General features: G+C 48.2%; 1 protein-coding gene across 7 annotated transcripts in view; it reads left to right on the forward strand.

The window, feature by feature from the left end:
* The window catches only part of KCNJ5 (potassium inwardly rectifying channel subfamily J member 5), a 105,304-nt gene that overhangs the window by 36,209 nt on the left and 51,832 nt on the right, over positions 1-17,263 (forward strand). The window lies entirely within an intron of this gene.

Below are 17,263 nucleotides of genomic sequence, written 5' to 3' on the forward strand. Positions count from 1 at the left end.
AAAGAGTAATTTTTTTTTTTTGCTCATTAATGTACACTCTGCACACCATTTTTACAGAAAAAAACAGAAACGTAGATATTTACTTACCCGTTACTAAAGAAACCCTCCATAGACCCATCCAGTGCTGCTAAATACCAACTAGTCTCTAATGTTCCTTTCATCTCTAAACTCCTGGAACGCCTGGTCTATTCTCGACTAACCTGCTAACTCCTTCCTCGATCCCCTATGATCTGGTTCTCGTACAATGCACTCTACTGAAACTGCTTTTTCTAAAGTCTCCAATGATCTCCTCACCACTAATTCCAAAGGTGGCTATTCTCCCCTCATTCTTCTGGATCTCATAGCAACATTTGATACTGTGGACCACCAACTCCTCAATATGCTTTGCTGTATCTTCCTAAAAGACACTTTAATCTCTTGGTTTTCTTCCTGACTGCACTTTCATCTTCTTCGGGGTTCCTCAGGGCTTAATCCTAGGTCCTCTTCTCTCTTTTTCCTCTATACCGCACCCATCAGAAAAAACATCAACACATTTGGTTTCGATTATCTTTATGTTGATGATACCAAGCTATATACTTCTACATGTAACATCATCCCTGCCTTTCTTCAGAATACCAGCGATTGTCTCTGCTGTTTCTAACATCATGTCCACTCTCACCTCAAAACTTAATCTGAACTGAACTTCTTGTCTTTCCACCATCTTCTGACTAATCCAACACTATCCATCTCAGTCTGTGGGATCACTAGAAACCCAAGGCAGCAAGTCTGCTGTCTTGGGGTTGTACTGGACTCTGACCTCTCCTTTGCACCTCTCTGCATATTCAATCACTTGCTTCCTCTTGCCGCGTGCTTCTCAGAAACCTCTCCACAATCCACCCATTTCTTAAACTATTAAACCCTCTAAAATTCCAATTGTTGCTTTGATTCACTCATGAATAGACTACTCCCTACTAATTGGTCTTCCACTGACTAAACTCTCTCCTCTCCAATCTATTTTTAATGCAGCAGCCAAGGTTGCCTTTCAGACCAAACTCTACATGGATGTGCAACACCCTCGCCGATGCAATGGCGAGGTAGGGTTTGCGAATACGTCCCACCTGCATGTAATCCCATTACACAACATGGTTCTGATAGGACATAGGGATATTGCAGTGGTGAATCCTGCCTGGCAAGGCAGAGGTTAAGTATTTTGTATAATGCAGGATGCTGTCATCCAATGATATGTGTTACATCCTGTGCTCTGTAAGCTGAGATGTGATTGGAGGAGCAGCCACCACCTGACCAAGGGGAGGTAATTAAACCTCTGGCCAGGAATGTTCTGGAGAACAGTTTAGTCTGAGCTCAGCTCAGATCAGAACTTTAGATGATTATTCTAGTGTGGAATCCTAGGAGAATCAGTGAGTGAGTGAGAAATCTCTGTCTAGCCCACACCAGAGCAGGAAGAGCTTAGCCCCTGCCTCTGAAGAGTGGAGCATTAGACTAGAGTTAGTGTAGTGAGGAAAAGGGGTATCATCTTACTTTTGAAGGTGATACCTGAAGCCCTACAGGACAAGCTGAAGCTTCCTACCAGGACACAGCTGCCTCCCAGCCTGCCCTCTACATCCAGGCTGGTGAACTATCTCCTGAGGCTCCCTCCAACTCACATCTCGGCACCCTACCTACCTGTTAAAGGCACGTTTGCTGCGGTTCCTGCGGTTCAAATAAAGAACTGTAAGTTGTTTTCTTCAACTTCTGTCTCCGTCTGGTCCCTGCTAATACGGCTGCCTTCATCACCGGCACCCTGTCCATCACCCAGAGACCCACACTCGGGACATTAAGGGGTTGCCCCAGGGAGATCCGCTATAGCAGCCTCTCCCTCATCATTTCTTGCCAACACCACCCTGCTGGAGACCTGCCAGGCTGTAGGACAGCCCTCCGGTTCCCCCGTACCAAGCACCGTGACAATAGCGTGCTTAGGCCGCAACCGCCAGCCACTCCGGTACCGCGGGCCCCGGCTGTCTCCAGGCCTCCCCTTTAAGGCTAGGCCCCGGTGGGGGATGTTGCAAGTGGCGTCACGAATCACAGGATATATACTTCTGTGCCTTATCCTGGCACTAAAGACTGTACTTTATTAAGAAAAAGACTGTGCTGCCTAACCCTGCTGCCATCCGGGTTTAGGCCCAAGTATTTGTGTGTTTCTACATTGAACAGCGCCGCTCCAGCACTCAAGAGGTTAATTCCTGCAAGGACTGTGTCAGCTCTGCTACATCCGGCGCTGCTGCGCCTGAAGCATTTACCTCAGAGGCGTGTGGCGCAGCAAGTATTTCCAGCCCGCCAAATCCTCACTGGCGGGAACTCCAGAGGCGTCACTAGGCTCCGCCCCCTGCGCGAGTGGCGCGAAGCACCGTGGAGGAGGAGCTGGAGCGTGTGCGGCCGGCAACGAAGAGGGTTAATCGGCCATCTTGGATTTCGGCGCAGGCCGCGCCTGAAGCCTGCCAGCAGTGTGCGCCTCATCCGGAGTTCCGGCGCACGTGTCCTGCGACTGGAGAACACCGCGGAGCATCACTGAGCCCTGCTGCCTGCCGGACATCGGGAACGGAGACCTTCGTGTACCGGAGCTGTCCTGTCACCGCGGCTGATCCTGAGTGAGTACCGCTGGGGAAGTTAAAGGGGGGTAGAGATTGTTTCCGACGCTAGGTTATTGGCTCACCTCCCAGGGAATAGTGACTGTGTCTTAAAGTGCCCACGTCCCATTCTAGCCATCGCCCATAGCAACGGACATTGTGTAACCCTACAGGCTTCCCTCAGCTAGGCCAGTCATGTCCAACCAGGACGAAGATACGGGACTGGAGCCAGTCCCGTCCCCTGGTCCCTCCTCAGGGTACCGGAGCATGTTAAGCCCTCCAGAGAGTCCTTTCAGCCCTGCTACAACTAGTGTCCTTGGGACTCCCACCATGATGCCTCTGACTATGCCCTACTATCTGGGGGCCCCCTGGTTACCCTACTACGAGGGAGAATCACATACTCTCCCTGAATTCAGGGACAAGTTGTTAGCCACCTTCGCCTTGCTCCCATTCACAGAGGAACAGAAAGTGGGCATCCTCATCGGGCAGTTGAAAGGACCCGCTCTCCGGGAAGTCAAGTCTTGGCCCCGAGAACAGTGTCAGAATGTGGTCCAGATTCTTGATAGGCTACCTTTGACAAGTGTACTGTCTCCGAGTTGAAGCAGAAATTCTTCGGGAAAAGACAGAAGCCCCAAGAGTCCCTCCGAGACTTTGCCCTCTCCCTACAGGAGACATGGAAGGCCATCACCTGCCTGGAGCCCAAAGACGCTGAAACCTCTGATCAAACCTTAAGGGAACAATTTATTAATGGACTTGTTGATAGAAATCAAAGGTGTCAACTAAAGATCATCTCTTCTCAACATGCCCAGGCCTCCTTCCTTGAGTTTAAGGAAACTGCCATTGACATATTAGGGGACCGACCGCCTACTGGACCGCAGAAAGAGCCTGAGTCCGTGGAAATGGAGGAATCTGCTCTAGCTTGCTATCCAACGCAGTCGACACCACCTACTCCTGCGGCTACGGAAGTTGCTGACTTAGCAGGACAGGTCTCTAATCTGGCGGACACCCTGCATAAAATCCTCGATCGGTTGACCCAGGTGGAAGTGACTATCTCCGCTATGGGGAGGAAACCTCCAGAGAACCCGGTACGGTCAGCTACTCCTCGTGAATCTCCGACTAATCAGCGCCCAAAAGAGGCGAAGTCGTTAAGCACCTGGAGTCAGAAGAAACCCCGCCAGCGGTGCAGCTACTGCCATAAATATGGGCATGAAGAGAATGATTGTCGTCAGTTAAACGACAAACCCTTGGAGCTAAGGGACGACCTCCAAGGGAAGAACTTGTAAGTCCCCGAGATGCTAACTGGATGCCCAGGTTCGTGGGGACTCGCCCCATGGTTCATGTAACCATCAATGGAGTTACCCTACCGGCCTTAATTGATACCGGCTCTCAAGTGACCACCCTGCGGAGTGCTGCCTTCGAGAAATGCCGAGGAAAAGCATCCCTAGTCCAGCCTCCAAAGGCTTACTTGAACATTATTGCTACGAACGGAAAATCCGTACCCATCCGCGGCTACTGGGAGCCCACGCTAACCATTGGAGACACTGAGTTAACCAGACAGGGCGTAGTGGTGACACGTGTGCCCGAAAACGGCAATTGCTACCCTGAAGTGCTGAAGGCTCTCCACGACTCCCTGCCAACAGTGCCCAACGGTTCCCGGAAGGTAATTCAAGAGACTATGCAGGTTCTAGCGGCGCAACAGAAGTTTGCTGGCCCTAATGGGGAAATCTGCAGAGCCCGGATCAAGGATCCCCAACCTGTCCGCCTTCAACCTGGGACTGAGACGTTAGTATGGTGTCGAGCCTGCATGGGCGTCCAAGGTCAAGACTACCAGGCGATAGTAGAACCTCTACCAGCTGATGAAGACCTGCCCATTCTAGCCGCCAGGAGCCTAGTCACCGTATCCCGAGGACAAGTACCCATTCGATTACTAAATGTGGGAGACTCCCCAGTGGATCTGAGAAAGTACCAAGCCGTAGCCACTCTCTTCAGTGTCCATCCTGAAGACTTGGTGGAAACCGCTCTGTCTGCCTCCCAACAGTTGGAAGTGAAGCCAAGTGCTGAAGGTGAGCCTGCCGAGCAATCCTGGTGGCTTGAGCTCAATATTGGAGACGACGATTTTACTCCTGCAGACCAAGTACAAGGTGTCCTGGATGTCGTTATGAAGCACCACCAGGCCTTCAGCAAACACCCACTGGATTTTGGGCAGACTACTCTGATCCAACATACCATCCCTACTGGCTCTCATCCTCCTATCAAGGAACGATACCGGCCCATACCTCCAGCCCGCTACCAAGAGGTGAAAAAGCTGGTACAAGAGATGAAGACAGCCAACGTTATCCGGGAGAGTCACAGCCCATGGGCTGCCCCGCTGGTCCTTGTGAAGAAGAAGGATGGAACCCTTCGATTCTGTGTTGACTATAGGAAGATCAACAATATCACCCACAAGGACGCCTATCCTCTGCCTCGAATCGAGGAATCCCTCGCAGCCCTAGGGTCAGCTGCCTACTTCTCTACCCTGGACCTGACCAGTGGCTACTGGCAAGTGGCCTTGGCGCCGGAAGACAGAGAGAAGACGGCTTTCACCACCCCAATGGGCTTGTTCGAGTTCAACAACATGCCGTTTGGGCTATGCAACGCCCCGGGCACATTTCAGCGGCTGATGGAGAGATGTTTGGGTCATCGCAACTTCGAGACCGTCCTGCTATATTTGGACGACATCATCATCTACTCCAAGACTTATGAAGACCACCTCCACCATCTGGCTGAAGTCTTCCAAATCCTGACCCAACATGGGTTGAAGGTCAAGCCATCCAAGTGCCACCTGCTACAGCCTAGCGTCAAGTACCTGGGACATGTGGTGAGCGCTCATGGAATTGAGCCAGATCCAGAGAAGATTGCAGCTGTCTACGACTGGCCTACCCCATCAACCGTACGGGACATCAAAAGCTTCCTGGGATTTGCCAGTTATTACAGGCGTTTCATCCCGAAGTTTGCCCAGCTGGCGGCTCCCCTGCAAGAGCTCCTAAGGGGCCTGCCAAAAGAGAGCCAACGTTCCCGAGTATCCATTGAGTGGACGGCCGAACGAGAAGCTGCCTTCCAGATGCTCAAGCAACGGCTGACTGAACCTCCGGTGTTGGGATATCCAGACTATAGTCTGCCTTTCACCCTATACACTGATGCCAGCAAGCAAGGTCTAGGGGCGGTATTATCCCAGCTCCAAAACGGAACTGAAAGGGTCATAGCCTACGCCAGCCGTTCCCTCCGAGAACCGGAGCAAAACGACCAGAACTATAGTTCCTTCAAGTTGGAGTTTCTGGCGTTAGTCTGGGCTGTGACCGAAAAGTTCAAGGACTACCTAGCTGCATCATCTTTCACTGTCTTCACAGACAATAATCCTTTGGGCATCTGAACACCGCACGTCTTGGAGCACTGGAACAACGGTGGGCCTCCAGACTTGCCAATTTCAGCTTTACCATCAAGTACCGGGCTGGTAAGACCAATGACAACGCCGACGCTCTGTCCCGTCTCCCTGACCAGTGGGAGGGACCCTCCACGGATGCTCAGTGGGAAGATGTGGAGATGCCAGCGTTCTATGCCCGGTTTGTGCGTCAAGATGCCCAGAGAGTTTACTCCCTACCGACAGAGGCAGCGCCAGCTACTCCTCAAGAAGAGTCAGAGCCCCCTGCGGAAAAGGACCTCTGGATGAGTCTTCAGGCTGATAGCCGTGCCATAGGAGAAGTAATGGACTATCTCTCTAGTGGGCGAGTGCCTGAAAGAATCCGGCGCAGAAGAGCTGATGGAGAACTGTCTCAATTGTGGCGCCAGAGAAAGACTCTGAGCATGCACCAGGGTCTGCTAAAGAGAAGAACTCTGGACCCTATCACTTATGACCGGCTATACCAGATTGTGATTCCCAGGAGGGACGCCAAGATAGTACTGGAAATGTACCATGACCAGTCCGGACACTTTGGCGCTCAGAAGACTGAAGCCACCCTCCGAAGGCGATTCTTCTGGGTCAACATGAAGTCCGACATTGAAGCCTGGTGTCGAGAATGCCCAGCCTGCGCCATCGCTCGAGGAGAGCGACACAATCAAAGGGCCCCTCTACGTCCCATTGTGAGCCAACGGCCCTTGGAGATCCTGGCATTGGACCACGTGAAGTTGGAGCCCAGCAGATCCGGTCACAGTTATGCTCTTACGATCATCGACCACTATACCAAATTTGTGGTTGCAGTACCCGTCAGAGATCTGTCTGCAAGGACCACCGCAGCGGCCCTGTGGAAGAGCTTCATCCTCCCCTATGGCTGTCCGGACCAGATCCTTACAGACCAAGGAACAGCATTTGAGTCCCAAGTCTTCCAGGAGCTGTGCACTCTTTATGGCTGCAAGAAGCTGAGGACCACAGCCTATCATCCCCAAGGCAACGGGCTTTGTGAAAAGATGAACCAGACTCTAATCAATATGCTGAGGACTCTGACCCCTGCAAAAAGGGCTGACTGGCCAAAACTATTGCCCGAATTAGTGTACCTGTACAACAATACCACTCATTGCTCCACAGGATACACCCCGTATTATCTGATGTTCGGGAGACACGGCCATCTCCCTGCGGATATGACCTGGGACATGGAGTCCCCTGATTCCCAGTCTTTACTCCCCCAGACTGACTGGGTTCACGAACACCAGAGGCGCCTGGCGGATGCCAGAGAAGTTGTGGATCTGCGGTTGGAAGAGGCCCGAGAGAAACAAAAAAGGGACTTCGATCGTAATGCCTGTGCTGAGCCTTTTGCCCCAGGAGATCGAGTGTGGCTGCGCAACAACCATCCTACCAGTAAGCTAGATGGGCGTTGGGAGCGTGAGCCATACCTAGTTAGGGACAGTCTCTCCCCTGAAGTCTACGAGATTTCAAGAGGAGACCGTCCACCACTCCGGGTACATAGGAACCGGCTGAAGAGATGTCTTCGTCCTTTTGCCCCTATGTCCACACCTCTCACCTCGACCCCCAACTTACAGACCTCCTTGTGTTCACCTACCCCCAGTTTCTTGGAACTTGTGACTGTGCCTCAATTCTGTTTTGTTTCCACTCCAGTAAGAGGTACCCCAGAGAGACCATCATCCCCACCGCAGTCTCCAATACTGCTGCCTGTGGAGGATGATCCGGCTCCAGTGTCTGCAACCCCTGAAGCATCAGAGGCAGCTGAGACTTCGACTCCAGCGCCTGAATCAGAGGACGACGATGAGGAGATTGTTATCTTCTCCAGGCCGGAACTTCGAAGGTCTCAAAGGGAGACAAAAGGTAAAGCTCCTGCGTACCTGCAGGAGTACCAGCTGGTGACACGCAGAAGCAGGAGGCAGGTACGCTTTTCTGACACCGAAGTACTTACCACCGAAGAAGATGCAGAGTAACCCCTGAAGGGCTGTAGCCCACTTCAGGTACTGTGTACATATTGTATATTCCCTTCTCTCCTTACCCCAAAAGAGCCAGAGACTTTCCTGAGACTCTTATCCCTATTTATCTCAGTCAAGAGACATACCTTGAACTGATTATTGTCATGTGCTATGATAGCACCCTTCCTCTGCCACAGCAGAGATTTCTTCAAAGGACTCTGTCCCTCTACACATAGAGGAGACCCTTTGCTTCTACTGCACTTTTCCCCCCACATCAAGGGCTGTACCCAGAAGATGGACTTTGTCAGAATAGACCTTCTGAGAGACTTTTGCCAGATACTCCAGGGAAAAGTTGCTATTGACTATTATTTTGCACTTAATGCCTTCCTTTTTAGGTATGGACATTCTGTTTGCACTTTTTATGCCTTTTCTTTGCAGGAAAGAGACATTTACTATCATGCTACCCTGAGTAGCCTATCCACCTCTGTAACGTTTGTAACGTTCAAGATGTGTACCCATTGGGCTCCTAAGCCAATGTGAATTTACCTGTTGCACACTGTCATATATGCCAGTAGTCTGCATTAACCCTTTCATAGGCTTTTCAGGTTGTAGAGTGGCTGTGTCGGACCGTCTCTATGTAGTACAATGTTTTATTGTGTCACATATGCCAATGTATGCATATATACACTATATAATTGCCGCCAGGGAAGAAGTGTTGATAAAACAAATATACAGGCCTTGGTGCAAGGAGTGGATTACAGGACATGACACCACACCTTTCCTACTGTACAGTTCGGTCTAATGGCGTCAGCGACCAACTGTCATACAGCTACATGTTTGTCTTAGTCCGACACCAACCCAGGTGCCTGTCTCCAGGACCATGGGCGGTTTGTCCCTACACCTCACATAGCCTGCACTTCCTAGAAGTGCCCTTAGCCCCCTCTGTGCCCCAAACCATCTGTAGTCGAGCCGAGGGCGGCTCTTTCAATTGCCCCGGGGTATGCAACACCCTCGCCGATGCAATGGCGAGGTAGGGTTTGCGAATACGTCCCACCTGCATGTAATCCCATTACACAACATGGTTCTGATAGGACATAGGGATATTGCAGTGGTGAATCCTGCCTGGCAAGGCAGAGGTTAAGTATTTTGTATAATGCAGGATGCTGTCATCCAATGATATGTGTTACATCCTGTGCTCTGTAAGCTGAGATGTGATTGGAGGAGCAGCCACCACCTGACCAAGGGGAGGTAATTAAACCTCTGGCCAGGAATGTTCTGGAGAACAGTTTAGTCTGAGCTCAGCTCAGATCAGAACTTTAGATGATTATTCTAGTGTGGAATCCTAGGAGAATCAGTGAGTGAGTGAGAAATCTCTGTCTAGCCCACACCAGAGCAGGAAGAGCTTAGCCCCTGCCTCTGAAGAGTGGAGCATTAGACTAGAGTTAGTGTAGTGAGGAAAAGGGGTATCATCTTACCTTTGAAGGTGATACCTGAAGCCCTACAGGACAAGCTGAAGCTTCCTACCAGGACACAGCTGCCTCCCAGCCTGCCCTCTACATCCAGGCTGGTGAACTATCTCCTGAGGCTCCCTCCAACTCACATCTCGGCACCCTACCTACCTGTTAAAGGCACGTTTGCTGCGGTTCCTGCGGTTCAAATAAAGAACTGTAAGTTGTTTTCTTCAACTTCTGTCTCCGTCTGGTCCCTGCTAATACGGCTGCCTTCATCACCGGCACCCTGTCCATCACCCAGAGACCCACACTCGGGACATTAAGGGGTTGCCCCAGGGAGATCCGCTATAGCAGCCTCTCCCTCATCATTTCTTGCCAACACCACCCTGCTGGAGACCTGCCAGGCTGTAGGACAGCCCTCCGGTTCCCCCGTACCAAGCACCGTGACAATAGCGTGCTTAGGCCGCAACCGCCAGCCACTCCGGTACCGCGGGCCCCGGCTGTCTCCAGGCCTCCCCTTTAAGGCTAGGCCCCGGTGGGGGATGTTGCAGATGCCTCCAGTGTGTGCCAGGCATTGCACTGGTTTTCCATCTCCATTCAAACCAGTTTAAAATAAAAACCCTCATAAACAATGCTCTGCATAATGCTGCACCTGCCTACTTCTCTTCTTTCATCTCAGTCTATCACCCAAACCGTGCCCTCTATCTTAATTGGAACCTCTCAGGCACGTCTCGTCCTGGACTTCTCCCGAGCTGCCCCAATTCTCAGGAATGCCATTCAGCTGGTTATCAGACTAAAATCCAACCTCTAAAGTTTCAAACTCTCAAGTTTGGGACAACCACAACTCTTCCTTCTAGATCATGAATAAGGACGCAAGCACACTAGTCCGAAACGCGTAGATCTTTTCTCTTTTTTTTTGGATGATATGCCAGGATGTGACCTTGCAATTTTAATATTGACAAAATAAAAATTTAAATATTTTTTTAAAGAAGATTCTGAGTGCTGGAATACCTTCGTTTCATTGTGCACAACTCTTCCTTGACCTGGCTGTCCAGCTATACCAAGCAATCGTGGGAGAAAAGCCCTGGTGAGAGAGGTATAGAAGAACCCTCAAGATCACTGTAGCTGAGCTCCAGTGATGCAGCCAGGGCTTTATGGCAGATTGTGCATCTCAGTGCAAAACACGTAAAAGCCTGCAAACACTTTGCAAAAATCAATATGGAGGCCTCCCAGACTATGAGAAATAAGATTCTCTGGTCTGATGAGATGAAGATTGAACTTTTCGGTGTTATTTGTAAATGGTATGTGTGGAGAAAACCAGGCGTTGCTCATCGCTTGTCAAATACAATCCCTACAGTGACACATGGTGCTGGCAGTATCATGCTATGGCTTTGTTTTTCAGCTATAGGGATAGGACAACGGGTTGTAATTAAAGAAAAGATGAATGTGGAGAAATGTACAGAGAGATGTGGAGGAAAAAAGCATATGGGGCACTATACTCAATGAGTACTGGTAGGTATCAACATCAAATGAAATGACACTCCACTCCTACTCAGAAAAAATAAATTTGATATTTACTAGGTGAAGAAGTAAAATTAAATTTAACAGTCCTTATAATGTGTTTTGGATCTCTGGGACCCATTCTCAAATATAGGACAAACAATAAGGAGAACTCTGTACAACAATGAAAAATAGCCATAGTAAATAACTAAAATAATGACCTGTATACACATTCATAAGCATTAGGAACACCCTGCCTACATTGGCAGAATAATAAATAGATAATTAAATACTAGATCATATAAGCATAAGCATAAAAACAAATATAGTTAATAGGATAAACTGGTAGTGTATATAGGACAACTTAATATAGACAATTCATAAATACATAGTTCAGCTGATTACATAAAGTATGTTACAATTCGTATGCTAGGGCAGTATGGGTCTAAAAAGCTGAGGTTTTATTCTCAATCCTCAATTCCAGAGAAGGAGTGAAGGTATGGACTGCTGGGCGCGTGAGTATGTGCACCAAATTTATTCAAACTAAGGGAAGTGCAGGAGGAAGCTAGCGCATGCCCAAGGTCGACCCAGTAAACCAGCGGACAAGCATCCGTTCTTGGAACTGATATGGAACTGGGTGGGAGTATCGGATTAGGATACTTGTGGATTAATTATGTATAAACTCTGGATACACATATCATGGAAAAACCAATTGGAGTAAATATATATTTACATAATTGAAGAGTATATGAATTATGAATACATAATTGTAGAATATATGAATATAAATAGTAACTGGTGAGAAGAAGGGAAGTAATAACATAAATGGATTAAAAGGATTTAAAACTCTTCAGTACCACCTAAATTACTGGTATGAACATAAATGGTATATGATGTGCATAAACAACGTATTGAAACAATTTTACGGCTCTCATTAAGCCTGGATGGAACCAGTCTGTAATTTGAAAATCAAAACATTTCCCTTTTTTGTGGGATCCTATAATGTTGTGGATTGGAATGACTAATATACTCAATAGGAGTGACGGTAAAATGCCTATAATTGCAGTCATGGCATATGGCCGCATGCCTAGACACACTAGGCATGCCTAGAGAAGCCTTTTTCGATATTCCGTCTGCAATACCACTGTTAATGCAAAGGGTTAAGTAGGTGTTGCGAAAGTGTCCCTCTCCATGTCAGAAGCTCTGACAGGAGAGATTTAGTCATTACAGCCTGGAAATGCTGCCTGGAAAGGCAACAGTTAACAATGTGTAAGTTATTAACCAATGAGTTTGGCTGTATTGTAACCTGGAGTGTGATTGGAGAGGTGCTACCACCTGACCAGGGGGAGTGATAAATCCCCTGTGCAGTGAGAGCACAGGCCTCTTGGACCCCCTGCTCCTTCTCAGGAGCCTGCACAAGCTCTTAGGCCTCTTATGCCCCAGCTCTCACTAGACAGCACATTCTGTCACAGACCGGCTCCATCCCAGCCTGCATCTACTACCAGGCAAGTGAACCAATTCCTGAGGACCACTCTCCATGACCTCTCCAGTAATCCGGAATCTGTACCAAGATTGTTTTGTCCATTTGCCTGCAGTTGTTCTAATAAAGAACAGTGAGTTATTTTGCACTGCATTGCCTCTGTCTGTTCCCTGGATAAGGCTGTACCCCCATGGGCTCCCCATCCATCACCCAGGGATATATATCACAGACATTAAGGTGTTGCCCCAGGGAGATCCAGTACATCAGCCTCTCCCTCCATATTTCTTGCACACACCACCTGCTGGAGACCTGCCAGGCTTGTAGGACAGCCCTCTGGTCCACATACCAAGCACCGTGACATCAGCGTGTCTAGGCCGCAACCACCAGCCACTCCGGTATTCTGGGCCCCGGCTGCCTCCAGAGTAAAGAAAAAGCTAGGTCCCAGTGGAGGATGTTGCATTTCTATGTTTGTTAAAGAGAACCTACCACCACGAATCTACCTATAAAGGTAGATCGGGTGGTATGTGGATGTAAGGGACGTGAGGATAGCTCTTTTTAGAGCTAATCCTCACATCCCCGCTAACTTTAGGTACACTTTATTCCCCTAATATGTAAATTTCGTTATGCGGCTACTGGGGCGTGGAGTAGCTGGCACGAGGCTACACAGCGCGGCTACTCCACGCCCCAGTAGCCACATTACTCCTCCTACCCGGTTGCTTGCGGCGCGCAGCTCCTCGTAGCTGCGCGCCCTCGTCCGACAAGCCGGCTACTGCGCATGCGCAGTAGCTCCGGCCTCGGAGATGGGACTGCTCAGCCGTCGGCCGGCGTTCTGCGCATGCGCAGAACGCCATCATGACGGACGAGGGCGCGCAGCTACGAGGAGCTGCGCGCCGCACGCAACCGGGTAGGAGGAGTAATGTGGCTACTGGGGCGTGGAGTAGCCGCGCTGTGTAGCCTCGTGCCGGCTACTCCACGCCCCAGTAGCCGCATAACGAAATTTACATATCAGGGGAATAAAGTGTACCTAAAGTTAGCAGGGACGTGAGGATTAGCTCTAAAAAGAGCTATCCTCACGTCCCTTACATCCACCTACCACCCGATCTACCTTTATAGGTAGATTCGTGGTGGTAGGTTCCCTTTAAGCCTTTAGGGGGACAATTGGTTCGGCCCAAATATTGTAGCTTGCATGTACATTCAATCACATATACAATGTAATTAGAGATGCAGTTTATAAAGGTTTTAATGTCAAAGGTGGAATAAAAGGAGGTACTTCTGTGGCTGACTTGCAGCACTTGCGCAGGCTATGTCCACATTTATTTTTCTGATGGCCACGCTATCACTAGTGAATGCCAAGATAAAATTGAGACTGTGTTCCATATTTGATAGAGGTTGTTTGGTTCTGTATGTGTCTTAGGACGGTTTAATAGAGGGGTTTAGGCAGGTGGCCTGATCGAATTCTCCTGCTTTCATGAAGGCATTGGTGACCAGGAACTTGTGGTACCCTATGGCTTTAAACCTACTTGTAAGAATCTTGCTTTGTTGTATTCAGAGATGTAGGTACTATTCCCGCTGACCCTCTTATATTGACCAAAAGGTATGTAAAGGAGCCACTTTTTGAAATGACTGTTTGTGAAATCCAAGTGGCTTTTACTGTCTACTTTTTAAAAAAAATTATGTTCTTGTTTTGATAGTGTCTTCATTAGTATGGAAGACTTCCACATAAGGAAACTCCATATTGTTAGTCGTGACACAACTGGTGAAATCTAAACCCAACGAATTAATATTCAGATCTGTGACAAATTTATTTGCCTCTTCTCTGGTACCTTCCCAGATAATGAAGATATCATCTGTGTATCATTTGTAAAAGATACAATTCTTTTATAGGTCCTATTTGTAGATATGATGTTCCCCATTGCTGTACCCCTTTGTTGTAGGTACATGTAGTCTTGAAAAGTAATATAGTTATGTTCTAATATGAATTTGAAGGATTTGAGTGGAAAAATGCTTTGTAACGGCAACATTTCGTCATCCTTACAAAGAAATTAAGAAACCATGTTTATGCGTTGGTCATGCAGTATATTTGTGTCCTGGATGAAGGTTCACCTTCCAACAAGACAACGACACTAAGCACACAGCTACAATGACAAAGCAGTGGCATCAGAAGAACTCTGTGACCATTCTTGACTGACTCAGCCAGAGCCCTGACCTAAACCCTAATGAGCATCTCTGGAGAGACTTGAAAATTTCTGTCTACCAACGTTCACCATACAACCTGAGGGAAATGGAGAGGATCTGCAAGGAACAATGGCAGAGGATCCCCAAATCTAGGTGTGAAAATCCTTGTGATTTTTCAGTATAATAAATTAGCAAAAATATCTACATTTCAGTTTTTTGTCAAGATGGGATGCAGAGTGTACATTAAAGGAAACCAACCATTGCTATACAGTGGTTCTGAGCACCAATCACTTACATATTGCTGTGGTGCTGCCGGTCAGGAATCTGTAAAGCTAAAGCCAGAAGAGCCAGCTCCAGCTGCAAAAAGGCGTGCATACTTATGCATTTAGGGAGTGCCCAAGCTGTTCTCCGCTTCCCTCAGGCATGCCAGGACTGCCATGTACGAGGATATTAAAACTCCTTTTCCTGGCTTCAGCTTTACAGATTCTTCACCAGCAGCAATGCAGAAGTATGTAAGTGAGCAGTGGTTGATTCCATTTAAAGAGTTTGATTTCCTTTTTTTTTTTTTTTTTTTTTTTTTATCTTACCAATTGGCTGCAATGGAACAAAGAGTGAAAAATTTTAATGGGTTTGAATACTTTCCACGCCCACTGTATTTGCATTAGCCATAAAAGGGACCAAACAAAGATGGTAAAGAAGACATTTTAAAATCTTAAAAAATATAATAAAATTTTAATTGCCCACCATTCACTAGAACGCATATATACAATCTTATGTAATGTATACCCAAATCTTCCGAAATATAAAAATGTTGATCAGGGAGCATCTGCACTGAATGAAGGATCAGTGGGCCTTAGTGCTTTTAGCTGAAGAAAGTTAATTTGTGCTGTGCAGAAATGATGACAGCCAATGAATTTGAAAGGAGTGGCTATACATCAGCCAATATTGTCACTAGGGGAGCCTCTTAAAGTGGTTACATTGTGGACAATTGTGTCTGTTCAATACAGAAATGCCCTACACTTTTTGAACAGTACAGTGACAATCCCATAATACTTGTACTCAGGGCCGATTCTAGCCTCTTTGCTGCCTGAGGCGAAACTTGAAAATGCTGCCCCCCCCCCCCGAAATAACCTCCATTTACGTTCCCACGCAGTATATAGACATCATACATACAGTATATACATACCATGCATCATATACACACAGTTTATATACAGCATACACACACACACACTCGCACAGCATATACACCCACATACAGCATATACACATACACACACACATAAACACACACACATATATATAGACTCATTATATACATACATCAGTTCCTCCTCTTATGTCCCCTAGATAACTGTGTGGCTCGGGCTGCTGCTGTTCCAGATTGTGCGGAGGACCCGATGCGGGCTGCTTCTGTGTGAGCATCATGGGGATCCAATGGTGCCGGTACCCTGAGCAGGAGGAGCTGCAGCTGTGAGAGTTCGGGGCTGACACAGACCGCCATCAACATCTACAGCCCCGGGCAGCTGCTGTGCTACCCGGTGCATGATCTGAGCCTCCTCCGGTGCTCCCTGTGAGTCTGGAGGGGATCGTTATCTGATGCTGCCGGGCAGTGTGGAGACCCGAAACTGCACGCAGCCGCTGCCATTTTCTCTGCTTCCCCCGAACGATCTGTGCGGGGACGCAGGCGGCGTGACATCACAACAGAGTGGCGCAGCCAAACAGGCCCGCGCGGCTCTGTCTATTAATCGCGTCTGTGTTCTTAAAGAAACAGACGCGATTAATTTAATGATGGCCCATTGCCGCCCGAATCACCCTCATTTTATTCACCCAAGATGCCGCTGTCATCAGGGCCCGGAAATCTGCCGCCGGAGGCGAGATTTTCATCTCGCCTCATGGCAGGTGCGGCCCTGCTTGTACTCATTGTGCCTCTGAAAGAACAAAGGCCAAATTCATCTTCATGGATGACCTTATACATGCTCGAGATCATGTCAATGGCTGCTGGAGATTGAGGTATCACAAATAAATTGGCTTGCCCTTTCTACGCACCTGAATTCCATTGAAAACCTATAGGGTCAGCTGTATGGTGGCTCGTAACTCTGTATGCTTTACTGGCCTCAGTGCCACCTTTCAAGAAGAGTGGGATGATATGCCTCAGAGTAGGCCCAATTCTAGCATAATTGCTGCCTAAGGCGAATATTAAATTGCTGCCCACCCCTCCAATCTCGTTCCATAGCCCACACCCTGTTCAGTAAATGCTGAAAACTTTACTAACAATTAACATCCCCACAGGCAGCTCACTGACACTGTGTGAGTGACTACAGGTTATGAGAGTCATTGGTGGTATCTAGTACCTTTTTATAGATGACAATCTCTTCCATCAGGAGGACTTTATTCCAGGTTCTTCAATCCATGATTTATCACTGCTGACTTCACGGCCAGATGTCTTCAGCTCCATGCAGCACATCTCCACCCGGCGTCCCTAAAAATACCACAGTCGCTTACAGTATAAAATCATCTGGATAACAACACTGTGCTCCTAAATAATATATACCCCTCACAACACAACTGACCACACTCTCTACACCTATAAAATATCCCTTTATTAAATATATGTATTCTACTGGAATAATAGCATGCACAGCACACCAATCAATATACAACACCCG

The sequence above is a fragment of the Engystomops pustulosus genome, chromosome 6 (genome assembly GCF_040894005.1).
Source record: "Engystomops pustulosus chromosome 6, aEngPut4.maternal, whole genome shotgun sequence".
Taxonomy (NCBI): domain Eukaryota; kingdom Metazoa; phylum Chordata; class Amphibia; order Anura; family Leptodactylidae; genus Engystomops; species Engystomops pustulosus.